General features: G+C 43.8%; 1 non-coding gene across 1 annotated transcript; it reads left to right on the top strand.

The window, feature by feature from the left end:
- The first annotated feature begins 20,548 nt into the window (after positions 1-20,548).
- Positions 20,549-20,654, top strand: LOC140835620 (small nucleolar RNA R71). Its single transcript, XR_012118942.1, has one exon. It is a non-coding gene; the product is annotated as a small nucleolar RNA R71 (small nucleolar RNA).
- The last annotated feature ends 1,119 nt before the right edge of the window (positions 20,655-21,773 follow it).

Here is a 21,773-nt window from a genome sequence, read left to right on the forward strand (position 1 = left end):
AGATAAACGGGGAACTCTACCTTGAGGATATGACTCTAGATAAAACCTCTGCATCTCAAGCTGAAGAGGTTTCTGAATCGTCAAATGAGCCATCACTGCGACTTTTCAGCTCAAAGCATCCGCAACTACATTAGCTTTACCCGGGTGGTAGCTAATGTCACAATCGTAGTCTTTCACAAGCTCCAACCAACGCCTCTGACGCATGTTCAGCTCCTTCTGCAAAAAGAAATACTTGAGGCTCTTGTGGTCGGTAAAGATCTGGCACTTCTCTCCATACAGATAATGCCTCCAAATCTTCAAGGCAAAAACTACGGCCGCCAACTCTAGATCATGAGTAGGGTAATTCTTCTCGTGGATTTTCAGCTGTCGAGAAGCATACACTATCACTCTCCCATGCTGCATCAAAACTGCACCTAAACCGAGCTTCGAAGCATCCGTATAAAGGACAAACTCGCCGGGCCCTGATGGCATGGCTAAAACTGGTGCTGAGATAAGAGCTTGCTTCAAAGTATCGAAGCTCTTCTGACACTCCTCGCTCCACACGAATTTAGCATTTTTCTTGGTCAGTGATGTGAGTGGAACGACAATAGAGGAGAATCCCTGAATGAACTTCCGGTAATATCCTGCTAGTCCAAGAAAACTGCGGATCTCGGATGCATTCTGAGGCACAACCCAATCTCTGACTGCTGCAACTTTTGCTGGGTCTACCTCAATACCACTGCTAGAAACGATGTGGCCTAAGAACGCCACTTTCTCTAACCAGAATTCGCACTTGCTGAACTTCGCGAACAACTTATGCTTCTGCAAGGTCTGCAACACTGTGGTCAGATGTCTGCTTTGATCCTCCTGATTCTTGGAGTAGACGAGAATGTCGTCTATGAATACTATCACAAACTGGTCAAGATACGGCTGAAATACGCGATTCATGAGATCCATGAAGATCGCTGGCGCAGTCGTCAGACCGAACGGCATCACAAGGAAGTCGTAGTGGCCATAACAAGTCCTAAAAGCAGTCTTGGAAACATCAGCATCTCTCACCCTCAACTGGTGATAACTAGAGCGCAGATCAATCTTGGAGAAAATCGAAGCTCCCTACAACTGGTCAAACAGGTCCTCAATCCTCGGAAGTGGGTATTTGTTCTTCACTGTAACCCTGTTCAACACCCGGTAGTCAATGCAAAGCCTCATAGAGCCATCCTTCTTCTTTACAAATAAGACTGGCGCGCCCCATGGTGAAAAGCTCGGGCGAATGAACTCCTTGTCGAGAAGTTCCTGAATCTGCTTCTTAAGCTCTGCCATCTCTGTCGGTGCTAGTCGGTACGGCGCTTTGGATATCGGAGCCATACCTGGCATAAGCTCAATGGAAAACTCCACCTCTCTCTCGGGTGGCATACCAGAGACGTCTTCGGGAAAAACGTCTAAGAAATCTCTGACAATCGGAACATCTAAGGCTGACTGGCTGGGTTCCTCGGGAACAGATAAAAAGGTCGTTAGAAATGCCCGACACCCTCTATGCATGAGCTTCCTGGCCTGAACATAAGAATAATGCGCGGTAAAGGAAAGTACCTGTCCGGCTCAAATAAGAACTGCTCCATTCCAGGCGGTCGGACAAGAACAGATTTCCGCTGGAAGTCTATCAACACTCTGTTCCTCAATAGCCAGTCCATCCCTAGGATGATGTCAAATTCTGGCATCGGTAGCACAATCAGATCCGCATAAACAAGATTACCGTGCAGCTCAAGGTCTATATCTCGGATAACATTGGTAGCTGCCATCTCCTCTGTAGTGCCCAAATTCAGTACACGTATAACCCATGCATTTATTTAATTCGTTAAATCATTTATTTAAATGATCTTAGCCATGCATAAGTTATGAAAATGCATTATTTTAAATTATTCACGTTCATTGTGATACACGTTAAAATATCTTTTTCAAGCTTCATGTTTCAGGCGATTATTCGAGGCGGGATCGAGGAAGAGACCGGTGACGATTGTGACAATTTAAAACATAGTATTTTATTCCAAGTTGAGGATGGGGCATTTTTAATAAGTTATTAAGTTTTAATATTTTAAAACATTATTTTGTATTTAGTGATTTTAGAGTTTAAAATTTTAAAAATTGGTGTGTGATCATTTTAATTGAAGAGTTTTGAGTGAATTATTAAGTGTTAACCTTTAAGTAGTATTCTAAATAGTTAATTTGGCTAGAATCTCTCCTAATTAAAACACACACACGTTACACACACTCACACACACTTACACGTTTTTACACACACTAAAACACACAACACACCCTACACATCTCATTTTCAGATTTTAAAAAAAGAAAAACCTAGGGTTCTAAGGTAGAAAGCAGCCGCCCCCTTCCCCTTACCTTTCCAGCAAATTTCGGTGGATTTTATTGCAAGAAAACGGTGCCACGTTCGTCCCGGATCAAGCCTCGCTCCATCTCCGCTTCGGTGTCGTCGTTACGGTATCTTTAAATATCAAAAGGCACATATATTCTGTTCTTTCTGCATCGATCTAGTCATAGTATGCGTTGTGTATTTTTATGCGTGAAAATCCATGTGTGACGTTCGTCGTTTGAGCGAAAAATGGTTTGAATGCGTTTGAAATACTTTTTAGATCTGAAATCTCGTAACTCACTGTTCTGTTGAAAACTGCGATTTTTCTGTCGGGATTTTGAGAAAACTTTCAACTACAAAATTGTAGAAATTTTTGATGCCTTCGATTTGTTATAAAATTCGAGATTTTTGGATGAAAATTGAGTGAGTTATGATGTATTTTGTGGGACTGCTCAAACTGCGTTTTTCAGAAAAGTTATGATATTGATGTATCCTTGAAGTTTAATTGTTGCAGGCTTCGTTGGGGATCGACGGGTGATCGTTTCTGCATATAGGTACCTTGTTTATGTTATTTGGACGGTCACTAATGGTTCATTCGGGTCGATAGGCACTAAGTTGAATCAAGAGTCGTAGGAAGTAACATTGTGTCGAATTTTGAGTTGTGTCATTGTTGTTGATGGTTTGTTACTCTTGGGGTAATGATAATGTTTACTTGGGTTTGGTATAATGCCTTAATGTTCTAGGAACGACTCATGGTGTCGTTTCATAGTCCGTGTAATCGAGTCTAGGATGTCCAGCAAAGCATGTACAGAATTTTCGTAAGTTCGCGATCACAGTGGGTACACGGACCCGTACACGGACCCTGACACGGGGTCCGTGCCTTTGTTTTCTTCTCGGCGTCTTTTTCCAGTATCTACACGGACCCCTACATGGATGAGGGCACGGGGTCCGTGCCTTTGGGTTTCACTTAGTGTATTCTTCCAGTGCCTACACGGATGTCCACCCGGACCCTGACACGGGGTCCGTGCCTTTGCTTCCTTTCGGTGTCTACTTCCAGAGTCTACACGGACCCATACACGGATGTAGGTACGGGGTCCGTGTCCTTCGTTTTTGGGAAAAATAATTTAGTATGCTTTGAGGTTAGACGTCATGGTTTAGTGCAAGGATTATCAGGGTCGCGTCATGGGAAATTTTAGAATGTCCTAAGTAATGATTGAACTCGAGAGTAAGTATGATTTCTACGTTAAGTTATGCAAGTTAAGTATGCAATTTAATGCTAGTATGTGCAGCAATTTCTCCAGTCGAAGTCCAACGAATCCCTCAATGCCAAGTAAGTATGTATGACGTGCAAAGAAAATATTTTAAGTTTTTGAGGTATGCTAAATGTCTTGTAACCAAATTATGAATGGGTTTGGAAGTCGGTTGATCGAGCAAAACTTGCACTATGAATTCCCCAAGAAAATATGATTTTGTATGCTCAAAATGTAATCGCAAGTGCACGATGTCAAGTAATAGTATAGTGTATATGAATACGAGTATCGTTCCACTGGAGACTGTCTTTAACAATTATTATTTTAGTTATTAAAACTTTAGCGACGAAATTTGATTGTTTGTTTTATGACTAATAAAATTCAAGAAAATTTAAATAAACAAGCTCAAAGATTAAATGATGAAATATGAATGCTAAATCAATGGATTAAATTTCAAATGATAAAAGAATTTGTTGGGAATTCTGGTTCACCTACCCCTTATTGATTAATTAATTCGTTCGATTGTGTTCTACGCTTCCGACAGGATTTCCTATTCAGTTGAACACACTCTCTCGAGCTATGCCAAACTAATTCACTCAATGAAGTAATTAAATGTCTTTAATTATTTATCAAGAATGAACCGCATTTCGATTGATGAAATCCCCTAGTTTTCGACCCTAAGGACTATGACTATCGGCACGTATCCAATTTCATATGTCTATGCAAATTGTAGATCCACAGATTATACTACTCGATCCTATCACTAGTTATTCTCTCGAACTCACTCGTGATATAAAATTGTCGTAAACGTTAGCTACGCTCAAACGACACAATAAAAATCGTAGTACAATCAAGAATAAAGCACAACTCAAAATATAAATTAATCAACTAAAAGTTTGGGGTAGGATCCCCTTTAATCCCAACAAATATGAAAGTTAGCTACTAGAATTCATAATTAAAATAAGCAAAACAATGTTTAAACAAAGGAAAATAAACCAGAAATACTAGGCGTGACAAAATCTGCGAAGAACGATGCCCGGAAACCGTCAAATCTTCAATCCAAGTGCAAAAGCTCTCCCCAAAAACCTTTGTGGCTCCTCAATAATGTCTGAATCATCCCCCAATTCGTCCCCAAGACTTACCATATCATTCCCCCTCCTCAAATCAGGCAAGAAATCGCGAATGAAACTTTCCAAAAATAGGCGGCGCTCGGGCGGTAGAAAAGTACCGCTCGAGCGCCAACTTTCTGTCTTGTTCCTCGGCTGGTGCGTCATTCGCGCTCGGGCGGTAGAAAAGTACCGCCCGAGCGCCACATGTTCTATCTCGGCACTTCAACTTCTCGCGCCCGGGCGGTAGAAATGTACCGCTCGGGCGCTAACTTTCTGTAAGGTTTTGTTTCGGATGCATTTTCTCGCGCTCGGGCGGTAGAAAAGCACCGCCCGAGCGCCAACTTTCTTCTCGGCCCTTGAATTATTCACTTCTCGCGCCCGGGCGGTAGAAATGTACCGCTCGGGCGCCGCTTGTTCTGTCCAATATTCTTGAGCTTTCCACCTTTCGCTCTGATTTTTGTTCTCCGATCATTTTTCCTGCAGATCCAACACACACAAGTGAGACATAATCAAAAGCAATTAATTACTATAAAATGAACAAAAAGTAAATGAAATGCATGCATGCGCAATGTAAACACAATTAAAACTAATGCAATAAACACGTAAAGATACACCCTATCAACCCCCTCATACTAACCTTTTGCTTGCCCTCAAGCAAAACAGGTTAAAGCACGAGACTCTAAACAAACACAACAAAAGTAAAAGACTCAAACAAGAACTAACCAACACAATTAAATACCAATGGTGAAGTGACACGTTTATGTTCATGCCTTAGTTTACTTTCCCACTACCCATCATAATCGAGTCAAGTCGCAACGAATACTCATTCTCGTCTACACATAAATATCGACACAAATTTGAACGTGTGTGTGTGTCATGATGGGTCTAGTCATTCGTACGTCAAATAGATCAATCATCAAATTATGCGAGTCACTCAATAAACACTTCAATACAAGTCTCACTAGCATGCATCCCCGTGTCCATTTATCACTAGCCTTAAATTGAACTTTATTCAACTTTTAAGTGCAGATAAAGGTGTCGAAAAGAAGGAAAATAAGCTCAAATGGCTAAAAGTTGGGAGTACACCGATCATTTTCATTGTGCAATCGTCAAGACTTATCGTCTGACTTTCCTCATCTCCTTACATCTCCAACTTTTAGCCTAGGAATAGAATTTCATTCCTTTTATTTCGGCTTCCCCTCACCTTACATCTCCTTCTTTCTTCTTTTTTCCTTTTTTGTTTTTTTTTTTGAATGCACAATTTTCACACATGTACTCCCTAGGCTAAGAATATAATATAACTTTGGATTACAGCCGGTTGGGAGTATGATCTTTTAATGAGTGCATTAGAACGGAGGTAAAGGTAAAGTTCAAGGCAAATCAAAATTTCTCATTCAAGGTCCCACATAGCGACTTATTTTCACGGGTTTGCATGCTAAATCAACTCATAAATGGTGCCTTTCAAGTTAACCACATAAAACTTTCAAATTTCACCATTATTCCTACAAAATTCTAGCCCCCACACATATGTGCTCAAAAAGTTCACAATTTGTACCATAATTCATGCTTTAACAATCACGAGTATCATTCACGACGTGACCCAATCAATATTTTTGTAAACTATCAATTCGCCATCATCATTGGCTCATAAACATGTCTTCTCACCACAAACGACTTTAAACAACATAAATGCAACGACTTAAAAACCAATTAACTAAACACGCAAAACAACCTAACAAAACAATCTACCCCCCTCATACTAGAGTTGTGCAATGCCCTCATTGCACAAAACGAAACAAAAACTAAGAACAAAAAGAACCATGAATGCAAATGCAAAAGAGAATATGCAAAATAAAAAGAAAGGGGAAACAGTAAACTCCCCTGATCAAGGCTCGTCCTCGTCATGTTCCGGCGGTTGCACTCCGGCGGCACCCCCGTGCTGGTAATAATCATACTGGAACCGGAATGGGGAAGGAGGTAGCGGAGACGGCGGCACGGTCCCTGGTTCAGTGTCTCCTTGCACAAGTAGCGAGCGCATCATGGAGTCAATGTGCGATAGATGGTCGGTGACATATGAGTTGAATTGACCCTGATACGTTTGGAAGGCGAGATTCTCAGCCATCATATCGGTTTGAGTTCTCCGGCGGGGTGGTGGTGGACGGGGACGTGCAGCGGCGGTGCTAGAACCACCTACATCTTCCTCGGGAGAGGGGAAGTCGATTTGGCGCTTGGCATTCTTCCTTTTCCAGTCGTCGATACAGATCGGCTTCATGGGTTGAATCCATTCCTCGTCGTCCCGGAATAGAACTCCCGCACGGGCACACAACTCGGATATAATCGTCGGGAAGAACAGACCGACGTGACTGTTGCGAGCACACAACATGATTTGAGAGTTGATCAGTGTGCCCACATTCACGTCGTAGCCGTGAGTTAACGCAAAAAGGAGAACCGCTCGTTCCTTTTGGACCTCGCTCTTATGCGAGACCGGCATCATCCGTCGGGCCACAAATAAGTACCACATGGCAACGTCAGCGGTTAAGAATTTCTCGCCGAAGCAGCTCAGCGGTCCGCCCAATGGTTTCCACATAGCACCCGCACCCGGATGGCATAGCGCTGTGATGATCAAGTCATAGTTCGGGTCAGCGGCTAAAGCCTCCAAATGAGAATTGTCGACCTCCGCCGTTTCCAAAAGTGCATTGATAGTTGCCGAGTCACACGGGACATGAACACCTCGAACAAACACCGTCCCATTTCTCCCCTCCATAGCATTTGCGTAAAATTCACGCACCACCGAAACTACCGCCGCCTTAGGATGATTGGAAAAAGTTTCCCATCCACGCCGTTCCAATTCTATCCGAGTTTCTACGTGCCTATCTTCATGTTGTTTTCGGAATCCCCTCTCCACTATCGGATTTCTATTTATCTTAGCATGCTCATACCTAGCCCAAGCTTCCTCACTAACAAAGCGATGCCTATCAAAAGTCGAAGAAGCGGAAGTACCTCTTTGTTTCTTCTTTGGAGCCATAGGAGTGGATGAGAGAGATTGTGGGGGAATCGGAGAAGATGACGCTTGAATCCCGCAGGAGGCACTTGCCCACGATGCTTGAATCTTGATAGTTGGAGTGATTCCCTGCAAGAAGATGAGAGGAGAGTGAAGGGGGGTTAGGGTTTGAGAGAAAATAATTGGGGAAAATTCGTGCAGAGTGAGGGAGAGGAAAGGGGGTCTGCGACATAAAAGGCCGTCGCGCTCGAGCGGTAAAAAGTTACCGCTCGAGCGCCGAGTCCTCGGGAAAAAAAATTTGAGAGGCAGATGTTCGCGCTCGAGCGGTAAATTATCACCGCCCGAGCGCCACGCTCTCTGGACAATTGCGTTCACTTCGCGCCCGAGCGGTAATAAATTACCGCCCGAGCGCCGAGTTCTCGGGACAAATCACACTTTTTTTTTTAAAAAAAAAAAAAATAAAAGTTCACACAACTGGAAAATAAATTAAGCGGACACGAAAGACAAAGAAAAATTAAATTAAATGCAAGAGAAGGGAAAAGAAGTAAGTTCTCAATTTATCGTCGAGAGCTAGACTGTCGGTCCGTCTCAGTTCGGATGATCTTGGAACCGTGTGATTCCAAGTTGTGGCTCAACTGTGCCACCCATGTAGTGCTTGAGGCGCTGGGCATTGACCGTGAATGTCCCGTCCTTCCCATCTTTCAATTCGACAGCTCCCGATGGATAAACTTTCGAGATCACGAATGGACCGGACCATCGCGACTTCAATTTACTGGGAAACAAGCGCAACCGGGAGTTTTAGAGCAGAACACTTTCACCCACTTTAAATTCTCTCTCGATGATTCTCTTGTCATGAGCCTTTTTGGTTTTCTCTTTGTAAGACAGTGCAAGATCATAGGCCAAATGTAGTGACCCGTTCCAGAATCACCTACTAATCAAAAACTAAGCATGCAATTAACCTAATTAATTATAATCAGAGATAACAGCGGAAATATGGCCAACAACAATAGTTATACAACCCAATCGAAATCGAATTCTAGACTAACTCAAAATGAAATATACAGTACAACCATATCGAATCAAATGGAAAACACTGAAAACTAAACCAACCAGCTACTCAACGTCCTCCTCCTGCTCCTCCTGAGCCATCCAACCTGAGGCCTGCCCCGAGGGAATGGGGTGTCCAAGAATAAACAAAACCGAGGACGTGAGCGATAAGAACGCCCAGTACTAAAGTATGAGTATACAAACCTATATGAAATGCACATGCTATGATATGATACCAGGGTAGTCAAGAAACAGGAATCACAAAGGATCTCAAAATGCTCAGTCTAGAGGCGCCAAGTGGATAGTGCCGCGCGGTCCAACCTCTGGGTCACTGCATCCACTACAAGACAGACGTGGACCTAAAATGTCCCGGACCACCGAAGCCCTCCCGACCCGTCGGCCACTGTGTACTCTCGGTGTCCATGCGTCCACAAGACAGGGCTGAGCGGCCCCAAGATATAGCTTATCTCGAAAGAGATACAGCTCAACAGTAAAGGCTATCTCGAAGGAGATACGGCTCAACATGATATGCAATATGCATCATAACTCTGACATAATAGCATGCATCATATGACATATAACAATGCAGCAAATACTCATGCAACACATATATGAATGTATACTCAACCAGGATATCTCGGATAGTACTTTCGTACCTCTATCACAGCAAGCCTAGCCTTACGCAACACCGCTAATCAGGTCTAGCACAAGCCTACGCATCAAAAGCATACTCAATAAATACTACCATGCTCGACTAGCAAAACCAGTACTCCCTAGTACTACCAAAGGTTTAGGGTTTACCTTCGTCCGTCGACAGCCCTTTGATGTCGATTGCCTTGAAACTCAGGCGCCGCTACGCTACTACTCCTGGCAGCTCTTAGCTATCGCTCGACCAACAACTAACCCTAGAAACCTTCCAAACTCTCCAAAATGAGAGAAAACTCAAGAAATTGGCAAGTCAAAATGAGGAAATCCGAGCACTATTTATAGGCCATGTTCGGATCCTCCGAACTACACTTCGGAACGTCCGAACGCTACGTGTCCATTGGCTCTTGACAGCTCATGATCGGATCCTCCGATCATACACTTCGGACCGTCCGAACATGCATGGAAAATGACGTGTCGATCAACACTTGACACCTATGATCGGATTCACCGAACTACACTTCGGATCGTCCGAACTCTTCGGTGCTTCCGAACCCTCTTCGGTCCGTCCGATCATGACCATAGCCAAAATTACACCTTAAACCTTCTTAATCACCATTACTCCGTTAATTACCCAATTTGGAATTCGGGCTACTACATTCTCCCCCCCTTAAAAGATTTCGTCCTCGAAATCAGGCTTAGAGAATGAACAAAACGAAATAACAACATCATTAATACATCTCAATTGTTGTTGAATACAACTGATACTATGATTACAACTGAAAACACAAACTTATACAAAGCACAACTCAAAAGAGCTCTGGATGCTCCGAACGCATACGACTCTCTAACTCCCAAGTGGCTTCTTCAGTGCCTCGACGCTGCCACTGCACTAAGACAAGAGGAATGATCTTATTCCGCAACACCTTATCTTTGCGATCTAGAATCTGAACTGGTCGCTCCACGTAAGACAAATCCGTATCAAGTTGAACTTCAGATGGATGTAAGATGTGCGACTCATCTGCTACATAACGTCTCAACAAGGATACATGGAACACATCATGAATACTTGATAGGTACGGCGGCAACGCAAGTCTGTAAGCTAAATCTCCCACACATTCCAGTATCTCGAATGGACCAATAAATCTCGGAGACAGCTTACCCTTGAGACCAAATCTCAAAATCCTGCGAAAAGGCGAAACTCGGAGAAACACCTTCTCACCTGGCAGAAAATGAAGAGGTCGACGCTTTGTGTTCGCATAACTAGCCTGTCGATCCTGAGCAGTCTTAATCCGCTTCTTGATTACTGCAACCTTATCTATAGCCTGTTGGACTAACTCCGGTCCCTCTACCTGTCGTTCCCCGACTTCATCCCAGAATAATGGAGTACGACAACGTCGCCCGTACAACGCCTCAAATGGTGCCATACCAATACTACGATGATAGCTGTTGTTGTACGCGAACTCAATCAAAGGTAAATGATCCTGCCAAGCGGGTCCGAAATCCATAACACAGGCTCGCAACATATCCTCAAGCGTACGGATAGTCCTCTCTGATTGACCGTCAGTCTCCGGATGATAAGCAGTACTCAGACTCAGTGTAGTACCCAAAGCTGACTGGAAACTACCCCAAAACCGTGAGGTAAAACGAGGATCTCTGTCACTAACAATACTGACAGGCACTCCATGCAAACGTACAATCTCCTGAATGTACAATCGAGCCATACGATCGAAAGTGAAGTCACGATTATACGGCAGAAAATGAGCAGACTTGGTGAGTCGATCCACCACTACCCAGATAGCATCGCTGTTCCTCGAAGATAATGGCAAGTGAGTAATGAAATCCATCGTAATATGCTCCCACTTCCATTCTGGAATAGGTAAGTTCAACAACAATCCTCCCGGTCGACGGTGCTCTGCCTTAACCTGCTGGCAAACTAGACACTTGGAGACAAACTGATACACGCTGCGCTTCATCCCTTTCCACCAAAACCGCATCCTCAAGTCTCTATACATCTTGTTGCTTCCTGGATGAACACTTAACTTGCTTCGATGCGCCTGAGACAATATCTCGTCTCTCAAAGTGTCATCCTCTGGTACTACAACCCGATTAGATAAGCACAGAAGACCATTGGACTGATAATGGAAATGGCTATCACCACTAACTAACCGAGCTAATCTCTGAGTCTTGAGATCAGACATCTGAGCTTCTCGAATCCGAGTGAACAAATTGGGCTCAGATAAAATGGTAGCAACACGAATGCTCTCCTTACCTTTCCGATGCTTGAAGTTAAACCCCAACGAGCAACTATCCTGGATGGCACTAGTCATAGCACAAATCTGAAGTGCAGATGCTCTCACCTTGCGACTAAGCGCATCAGCTGTGAGATTCACAGAACCTGGATGGTACTTGATCTCGCAATCATAATCCTTCAGCAAATCCATCCAACGACGTTGCCTCATGTTCAACTCAGCCTGAGTGAACAGATATTTCAGACTCTTATGATCAGTAAAGATTTCAAACTGAACACCGTACAAATAATGACGCCAAATCTTCAGCGCAAACACAATAGCTGCCAATTCCAGATCATGAGTGGGATACTTCTCCTCGTGAGATTTCAGCTGTCTGGAAGCATAAGCAATCACATGACCGTTTTGCGTCAACACACACCCTAAGCCTTGAGTGGAGGCATCGGTGTAAACACTGAAACCATCAGATCCTGACGGTAACGCCAAAACAGGTGCGGAAGTCAGAAGTCGACGAAGCTCTCTGAAACTATCTTCGCACTCGGATGACCACTCAAATGGAACATCCTTCCGAGTAAGTTGCGTCAATGGTCTGGCTATCTGAGAGAAATTCACGATGAAGCGACGATAATACCCTGCCAGACCTAGAAAACTACGGATCTCAGCCACCGTCGTCGGACGTGACCAATTCAGCACTGCTTCAATCTTGCTGGGATCCACAGAAACTCCTTCCTTGGAAATCACATGACCAAGGAATACCACACGATCAATCCAGAACTCGCACTTACTCAGCTTAGCATACAATTGCTTCTCACGAAGAATCTGCAACACAATCCTCAAGTGTTGGGCATGCTCTTCCACACTGTGGGAATAGATCAAGATATCGTCAATGAAAACCACCACAAACTGATCCAGAAAATCTCGGAAGACTCGGTTCATCAGATCCATGAACACCGCTGGCGCATTCGTCAATCCGAATGGCATAACTAGAAACTCGTAATGCCCATAACGAGTACGAAATGCAGTCTTGGAAATATCATCATCTCTGACTCTCATCTGATGATACCCCGATCGCAAGTCGATCTTGGAGTAAACAGAAGTACCCTGAAGCTGATCGAACAAGTCATCAATACGGGGTAAAGGGTACTTGTTTTTGATCGTCACCCGATTCAGCTGGCGATAATCAATGCACAACCGCATCGATCCATCCTTCTTCTTGACAAACAAGACTGGAGCTCCCCAAGGCGAAACACTCGGGCGAATAAAACCCTTATCAAGAAGATCCTGTAATTGCTGCTTCAGCTCTCTCATCTCTGACGGAGCAAGACGATAGGGGGCACGAGAAATCGGTGCAGTCCCTGGCATTAAATCTATGCCAAATTCCACCTCTCTAACCGGAGGAAAACCAGGAATCTCATCTGGGAAAACATCAGGAAATTCACAAACCACTGGAATATCCTCTAGACCAACACTACCTGTGGATGAATCAATCGCATAGATGAGGTAGCCTTCCCCGCCCGACTCTAAAGCACGACAGGCTTTCAGAGCAGATACCACTGGCATCGGAGGTCGCGCTCCCTCACCATAGAAAAACCAACTAGAGCTTTCAGTCGTACGAAACTGAACAAGCTTCTGGTAACAATCCACAGTAGCTCGGTAGGTAGTCAATAAGTCTATACCCAAGATACAATCAAAATCTTCCATCTCTAGGATCATAAGATTCGCAGTCAACTCGTTACCCTCAAAATTTAAGGGACAACCCATCACTAGACGCTTCGCTAACACCGAATGACCCATCGGGGTAGAAACAGAAAGAATGACGTCTAGAGAAACATAGGGTAACCTATGACGCTTAACAAATCGTGCAGAAATGAAGGAATGAGAGGCTCCTGTATCAATAAGAACAAAAGCAGGAATACCGCATAAATGAAAAGTACCTGCTATGACTCTCTCCGTCTCATCTGCAGCCTGATCCTGGTTCAGCGCAAAAACCTGACCATGGGCACGAGGTCGAAGATTCGAACTACCCACTGCCTGACCCTGCCTCCTCTGCTGAACAGTCGTCTGAGATCCAGAACTGGATCCTGCTCCACCTCGCAACTGAGGACAATTCTTCTTAATATGCCCCATCTCTCCGCACTGGTAACAAGCTCCTGCGGCTACTCGGCATTGCTCCGATGGATGGTTCTTCCCACAATGCGCACAAGACTCCTTCTTCTTACCAAAGCGGAAAACACCACTAGATCGAGATCCAGATCCAGAAGAAGATGAACCAGATTTCTTGAATGACTGAGATCGAGGCCTCAAAGTACTCGGAGGTCTAGAAGAAGAAAGAATAGCCCTACCACGCTGGAGACTGATCTCTGCCTGGCGACACCGGTTCACTAACCCATCATAAGAAGTAGGATTATCACAGACAGTGACTCGATCAAAGATCTCCTGATTAAGGCCCTGGAGGAAATGATCATACTTGGCCTCAGAACTGCCACTGATATGAGGAGCGAAGGGTAACAACTCAAAGAATTTCTGCTGATACTCATCAACAGACATACTCCCCTGCTTAAGGTTCAGGAGCTCAATCGTCTTGGCTTGGCGAAGGGCTGGAGGAAAGTACAGCTGCATAAAAGCTGCACGGAAATCGACCCAAGTCACCCTACCTTGGGACTGGACTATCGGCGCAGAAGTCGATCGCCACCACTTGCGCGCACGGCCCTCGAGAAGAAAGCTAAGGGTCTCTATCTTCTGCTCCTCGGTGCACTGAAATGCACGGAAACAACTCTCCATGCGCTCTAACCAGTCCTCAGCATCATCGGGAGTCTCACCACCAACTAAAGGCTTAGGCCCCATCTGAATAAAACGATGCAAATCAAAACGCCTAGGACCGTCCCGACGATGACGATGTTCACGGTAACGCCTACGATCGTCCTGATCACCCCATCGACCTACACTCCCCTGACTACTCCCGTCATCAAAATGGTCAGCCATCGCTACAAGATAGAATAGAGAAAAATGGTAAAATGGTCAACGGAAATCCCAAAACAGAATCTATATCCCAAAATCATACGCATGCTCTGATACCATAAATGTAGTGACCCGTTCCAGAATCACCTACTAATCAAAAACTAAGCATGCAATTAACCTAATTAATTATAATCAGAGATAACAGCGGAAATATGGCCAACAACAATAGTTATACAACCCAATCGAAATCGAATTCTAGACTAACTCAAAATGAAATATACAGTACAACCATATCGAATCAAATGGAAAACACTGAAAACTAAACCAACCAGCTACTCAACGTCCTCCTCCTGCTCCTCCTGAGCCATCCAACCTGAGGCCTGCCCCGAGGGAATGGGGTGTCCAAGAATAAACAAAACCGAGGACGTGAGCGATAAGAACGCCCAGTACTAAAGTATGAGTATACAAACCTATATGAAATGCACATGCTATGATATGATACCAGGGTAGTCAAGAAACAGGAATCACAAAGGATCTCAAAATGCTCAGTCTAGAGGCGCCAAGTGGATAGTGCCGCGCGGTCCAACCTCTGGGTCACTGCATCCACTACAAGACAGACGTGGACCTAAAATGTCCCGGACCACCGAAGCCCTCCCGACCCGTCGGCCACTGTGTACTCTCGGTGTCCATGCGTCCACAAGACAGGGCTGAGCGGCCCCAAGATATAGCTTATCTCGAAAGAGATACAGCTCAACAGTAAAGGCTATCTCGAAGGAGATACGGCTCAACATGATATGCAATATGCATCATAACTCTGACATAATAGCATGCATCATATGACATATAACAATGCAGCAAATACTCATGCAACACATATATGAATGTATACTCAACCAGGATATCTCGGATAGTACTTTCGTACCTCTATCACAGCAAGCCTAGCCTTACGCAACACCGCTAATCAGGTCTAGCACAAGCCTACGCATCAAAAGCATACTCAATAAATACTACCATGCTCGACTAGCAAAACCAGTACTCCCTAGTACTACCAAAGGTTTAGGGTTTACCTTCGTCCGTCGACAGCCCTTTGATGTCGATTGCCTTGAAACTCAGGCGCCGCTACGCTACTACTCCTGGCAGCTCTTAGCTATCGCTCGACCAACAACTAACCCTAGAAACCTTCCAAACTCTCCAAAATGAGAGAAAACTCAAGAAATTGGCAAGTCAAAATGAGGAAATCCGAGCACTATTTATAGGCCATGTTCGGATCCTCCGAACTACACTTCGGAACGTCCGAACGCTACGTGTCCATTGGCTCTTGACAGCTCATGATCGGATCCTCCGATCATACACTTCGGACCGTCCGAACATGCATGGAAAATGACGTGTCGATCAACACTTGACACCTATGATCGGATTCACCGAACTACACTTCGGATCGTCCGAACTCTTCGGTGCTTCCGAACCCTCTTCGGTCCGTCCGATCATGACCATAGCCAAAATTACACCTTAAACCTTCTTAATCACCATTACTCCGTTAATTACCCAATTTGGAATTCGGGCTACTACACCAAATTTCGGAATTCCTCCAACTGGTCCAATTGAAGCAACCGCTGTTCACCTGCATCAGTAAAATTAAAGTTTAGCGCTTTTGTGGCCCAGTATGCTCGATGCTCTAACTCAACAGGTAGATGACATGCTTTACCAAACAAAAGCCTATACGGTGTAGTGCCTATAGGTGTTTTAAAAGCAGTCCTATACGCCCAAAGAGCATCCTCTAACCTCACCGACCAATCTTTCCTACTGACACCTACTACTTTCTCCAAAATTCGCTTAATCTCACGATTCGACACTTCCACTTGACCACTCGTCTGTGGGTGATAAGGGGTAGAGATTTTATGTGTGACACCATATTTGCTCAAAAGTTTTTCAAAGAGTTTGTTGCAAAAATGAGTGCCACCATCACTAATGATTGCTCGTGGTGTTCCAAAACGGTTAAAAATGTTTTTCTTCAAAAATTTTAGAACCACTTGAGCATCATTAGTGGCGTATGCTTCCGCCTCTACCCACTTAGACACATAATCCACCGCCACCAAAATGTATTTTTTCGTGAAAGAACTGGGAAACGGTCCCATGAAATCTATCCCCCATACATCAAAAACCTCACACTCAATGATATTATTTAAAGGCATTTCATGACGGTTAGAGATGTTACCTGACCGTTGGCATTTATCACAATGTAGCACATAAGAACGAGCATCTTTAAAGAGGGTTGGCCAATAAAAGCCACATTCGAGTACCTTAGATGCCGTCCTCGTTGGTCCAAAGTGACCACCTACCTCACGGTCATGGCAATGGTTGAGAATCTTATAAAACTCTTCCTCCGCAACACACCGTCTTATCATGGAATCTGCACAAATCTTAAACAAGAACGGTTCCTCCCAAAAATAGTATTTCACGTCAGAAAAGAATTTCTTTCGTTGGTGAAAAGATAGGTTCGGTGGAGGTGTGCCTGTGACAAGAAAGTTAGCGAAATTTGCATACCATGGACAATTTCTCACCTCAAATAGTTGCTCATCCGGGAACCAATCATCGATAGCATGATCAACAAAATCATTAAAAATACACTCTAATCTAGACAAATGATCTGCAACCACATTCTCAACACCCTTCTTATCTTTTATTTCTAAATCAAATTCTTGCAACAATAGAATCCACCGAAGTAGGCGTGGTTTTGCATCTTTCTTAGCAAGTAAATGTTTCAGTGCAGAGTGGTCAGTGTAGACAATGACTTTAGACAAAACAAGATATGCATGAAACTTGTCAAGTGCAAACACTACTGCAAGTAACTCTTTTTCGGTGGTAGCATAATTCAATTGTGCCTCATCTAGAGTCTTACTTGCATAGTATATAGTGTGGAATACCTTGTTCTGTCTTTGGCCGAGGACAGCACCTACCGCAGTATCACTAGCATCGCACATGATCTCGAAGGGTAGATCCCAATCCGGTGCTACCAAGACAGGAGCCGTCACCAAGCGCTCCTTCAACTTCTCGTATGCCTGCAAACAATCAGAATTAAAGTCAAAAGGTACATCTTTCATGAGTAAAGAAGATAGAGGTTTGGCAACTTTAGAAAAATCTTTGATAAAATGCCGGTAAAAACCGGCGTGGCCTAGAAAACTTCTAACTCCCTTTATGGACGCCGGAGGTGGTAAGTTCTTAATCACTTCTACTTTCGCCTTGTCCACCTCGAGTCCGTTCCCCGAAACCTTGTGCCCTAGGACAATTCCCTCTTGTACCATGAAGTGGCATTTTTCCCAATTAAGCACCAAATTTGTCTCCTCACATCTCCTCAACACTACCGTCAGATTCTGCAAACAATCATCAAAAGACGAGCCAAATATCGAGAAATCATCCATAAAAATTTCAAGAAAAGTTTCTATCATATCATGGAATATAGCGGTCATGCAACGTTGAAATGTGGCAGGGGCATTACATAGACCAAACGGCATGCGGCGAAAAGCAAAAGTGCCGTAAGGACAAGTGAAAGTGGTTTTCTCTTGGTCCTCCGGCGCAATCATAATTTGGTTGTACCCCGAATACCCATCCAAAAAGCAATAAAACTCATGACCCGCTAACCTCTCAAGCATCTGATCAATAAAGGGAAGGGGAAAGTGGTCTTTACGGGTGTCATCATTTAATTTTCTATAATCAATGCACACACGCCATCCCGTAACAGTCCTAGTGGGTATTAATTCATTATTTTCATTTGTGATAACAGTAATCCCACCTTTCTTTGGCACACATTGAACGGGACTTACCAATGCACTATCAGATATAGGATAGATAATACCTGCATCGAGAAGCTTAATCGTTTCAGCTTTCACTACCTCTTGCATCTTAGGATTCAATCTTCGCTGAGGTTGCATAAGAGGTGAGTACTTCTCTTCCATCAAGATCTTGTGCATGCAGACTGATGGATTGATCCCTTTGATATCCGCCACCTTCCACCCAAATGCACTCTTGTGTGCTTTCAATACTTCCAACAGTTTGTCCTCCATCACATCTGTCAAAGCAGCAGAAATAATGACAGGTAAAGTGTTATTCTCACCTAAGTACACGTACTTGAGGTGTGGAGGCAACGGCTTCAGCTCAAGTGTTGGGAGATCCTCGATGCTTGACCTTTGAGGGGTCAAATCTCTTCGTTCTCCTAGATCCTCTAGTCGCATCCTCATTGGCCTTCTCCATGGTTGGTTGGCATTAAAGTGTGCCACAATTTCGGCTCTTTCCTCATCCAATTCCTCTTCTCCCAATTCAGTATCGATAGTGGCCTCCAAAGGGTCCCTAAGAGCATCCTGCACATAGTTAGACGCAAGAGAGTCGAAAGCATCAATTCTAAAACAACTATCAGAATGCAGTGTGTGCTTAAGTACATTAAACACATCAAAAGTAATCTCTTCGTCGCCCACTCTCAATCGCAACTTCCCTTCTTGCACATCAATCAGTGCCTTGCCAGTCGCAAGGAACGGTCTACCCAAAATCAGAGGCATCTCCTCATCCTCATCCATATCAAGCACCACGAAGTCCGCAGGGAAGATAAACTTGTCCACTTTCACTAGCACATCCTCGATCACTCCGCGGGGGTACTTGACAGACCTGTCAGCCAGTTGTAAAGACATCCTCGTCGGCTTAGGCTCTCCTAATCCCAGTTTCCTGAAAACAGATAAGGGCATCAGATTAATACTTGCACCAAGATCACACAACGCTTTACGAAAAACAACATCACCAATCATGCAAGGGATAGAAAAACTCCCTGGGTCTTTTAGTTTCGGTGGGATTTTGTTTTGCACCAAAGCAGAGCAACTTTCGGTCAAATTTACCGTCATGTGATCCTCCAATTTTCTCTTGTTGGCTAAGATGTCCTTCAAAAATTTAGCATAACTAGGCATTTGCATCAAAGCATCGGCAAAAGGAATATTAATATGCAATTTTTTAAACACTTCTAAAAACTTACCAAATTGTGCATCTAGTTTTGACTTTTTTAATGCTGCAGGAAAAGGTGGAGGGATAACAATCTTAGGTTGTGCAGTGAGTGCTGGTGTAGAGTTAGATGACTTACCTTGAGACGTCGCAGCATGTTCATCCGGCACTTGGCTTTTCTCTTTTTCTCTAAGCTCCAAAACTTTTCCGCTCTTCAACTCAATGGCCTTTACTTGCTCTTTTGGATTAGTCTCGGTATTACTTGGCAACGTGCCCGGCTCTCTACTTGTTATCATCTTGGCCAACTGTCCAATTTGATTCTCGAGCCCCTTTATTGATGCATCTTGGTTTTGGAGTCGAGTTTCAGTGGATGAGATAAACTTAGACATCATTTGTTCCAAGTTGGACTTTTCTTCTCTAGGAGGATCGGATCTGTACATCGGTTGTTTCCCATATTGTTGTCCTCCTTGCGGCCTATTATGACTGTTTTGACCGCCCCATGAGAAGTTGGGATGTTGCCTCCACCCAAGATTATATGTGTTTGAGTAAGGGTCATTCCTTGGGCGGTTTTGGACTCCCACTTGATTCACCGGTGCCTCATCTTGCACATAGAAGGGATTTCCATCTTGACAGTCTTTCACATAGTGTTCCCCTCCACACTTCTCACAGAATATCTCTTGAAGACGCATAGCCGTGCCACTCACGTTCAAGCCGTCTATTTTACTGTTTAAAGCGTCAAGTTGTGCCGTAATAACAGAATCAGTTACCTGGTGAACTCCGGCACTTCTCCGCTGGTTGTTCCTGTCAGATTGAGGATGATAGCTGCTCGCAGCCATCTCCTCCAACAACTCATATCCTTCTTCCGCAGTCTTCCTCAAAAGGTTCCCACACGCAGCAGCATCTATATAGTACGGTTAGGAGTAAGCAAACCGTAATAAAAGGTTTGAACGACTAACCCAAGTGGCAACTCGTGATGTGGGCATCTTCGTAATAGATCTTTGAAACGCTCCCACGCCTCATATAGTGACTCTTGATCGAACTGAGCAAATGTTGTGATGTCTGCCCGCAGCTTCATGGTCTTCGACAGAGGAAAGTATTTGGTGAGAAACGCCTTCGCCATGTCCTCCCATGTAGCTATCGAACCTACAGGTAAACAATTCAACCAAGCTTTAGCTTTATCACGCAAAGAGAAAGGAAATAAACGCAGTCTAACAGCATCATCAGAAACTCCATTAATTTTAAAAGTATCGCAAATCTCAAGAAAATCCGCGATGTGTGTGTTTGGATCGTCCACAGCAGTTCCTCCAAATTGGACGGTATTCTGAATCATCTGGATAATGGCTGGTTTGATTTCGAAGTGATTTGCCCGCACGATAGGTCTCACAATGCTAGGGCGTGCACCCTCCAAAGAAGGTTGGGCATACTCCAGCATTGGTATGCGGCGTGGCATCTCGATATGTCTCTCCTCACGCTGTTCCTCCTCGCGTTCTGGCTCGTGTCTCTCCATAAGTTCTTTAAGCCTCTGCTGTTGTCTCCTTCTGCGGAAGGTTCTTTCAATTTCAGGATCGAATTCAAGCTCCACGTCAAGTGACTTTGGCATGCACTGGAAGGGATATCTGTAAGAAAATGTGAAGTGTTATCTCAAGAGAAATGAAATAATGCTAAAGGAAATAACTAAAAATAAAATTGTAGATTAACAGTCCCCGGCAACGGCGCCAAAAACTTGATCGAGCAAAACTTGCACTATGAATTCCCCAAGAAAATATGATTTTGTATGCTCAAAATGTAATCGCAAGTGCACGATGTCAAGTAATAGTATAGTTTATATGAATACGAGTATCGTTCCACTGGAGACTGTCTTTAACAATTATTATTTTAGTTATTAAAACTTTAGCGACGAAATTTGATTGTTTGTTTTATGACTAATAAAATTCAAGAAAATTTAAATAAACAAGCTCAAAGATTAAATGATGAAATATGAATGCTAAATCAATGGATTAAATTTCAAATGATAGAAGAATTTGTTGGGAATTCTGGTTCACCTACCCCTTATTGATTAATTAATTCGTTCGATTGTGTTCTACGCTTCCGACAGGATTTCCTATTCAATTGAACACACTCTCTCGAGCTATGCCAAACTAATTCACTCAATGAAGTAATTAAATGTCTTTACTTATTTATCAAGAAAGA

This window comes from Primulina eburnea, chromosome 6, assembly GCF_022965805.1.
Source record: "Primulina eburnea isolate SZY01 chromosome 6, ASM2296580v1, whole genome shotgun sequence".
NCBI classification, from domain to species: Eukaryota; Viridiplantae; Streptophyta; class Magnoliopsida; order Lamiales; family Gesneriaceae; genus Primulina; species Primulina eburnea.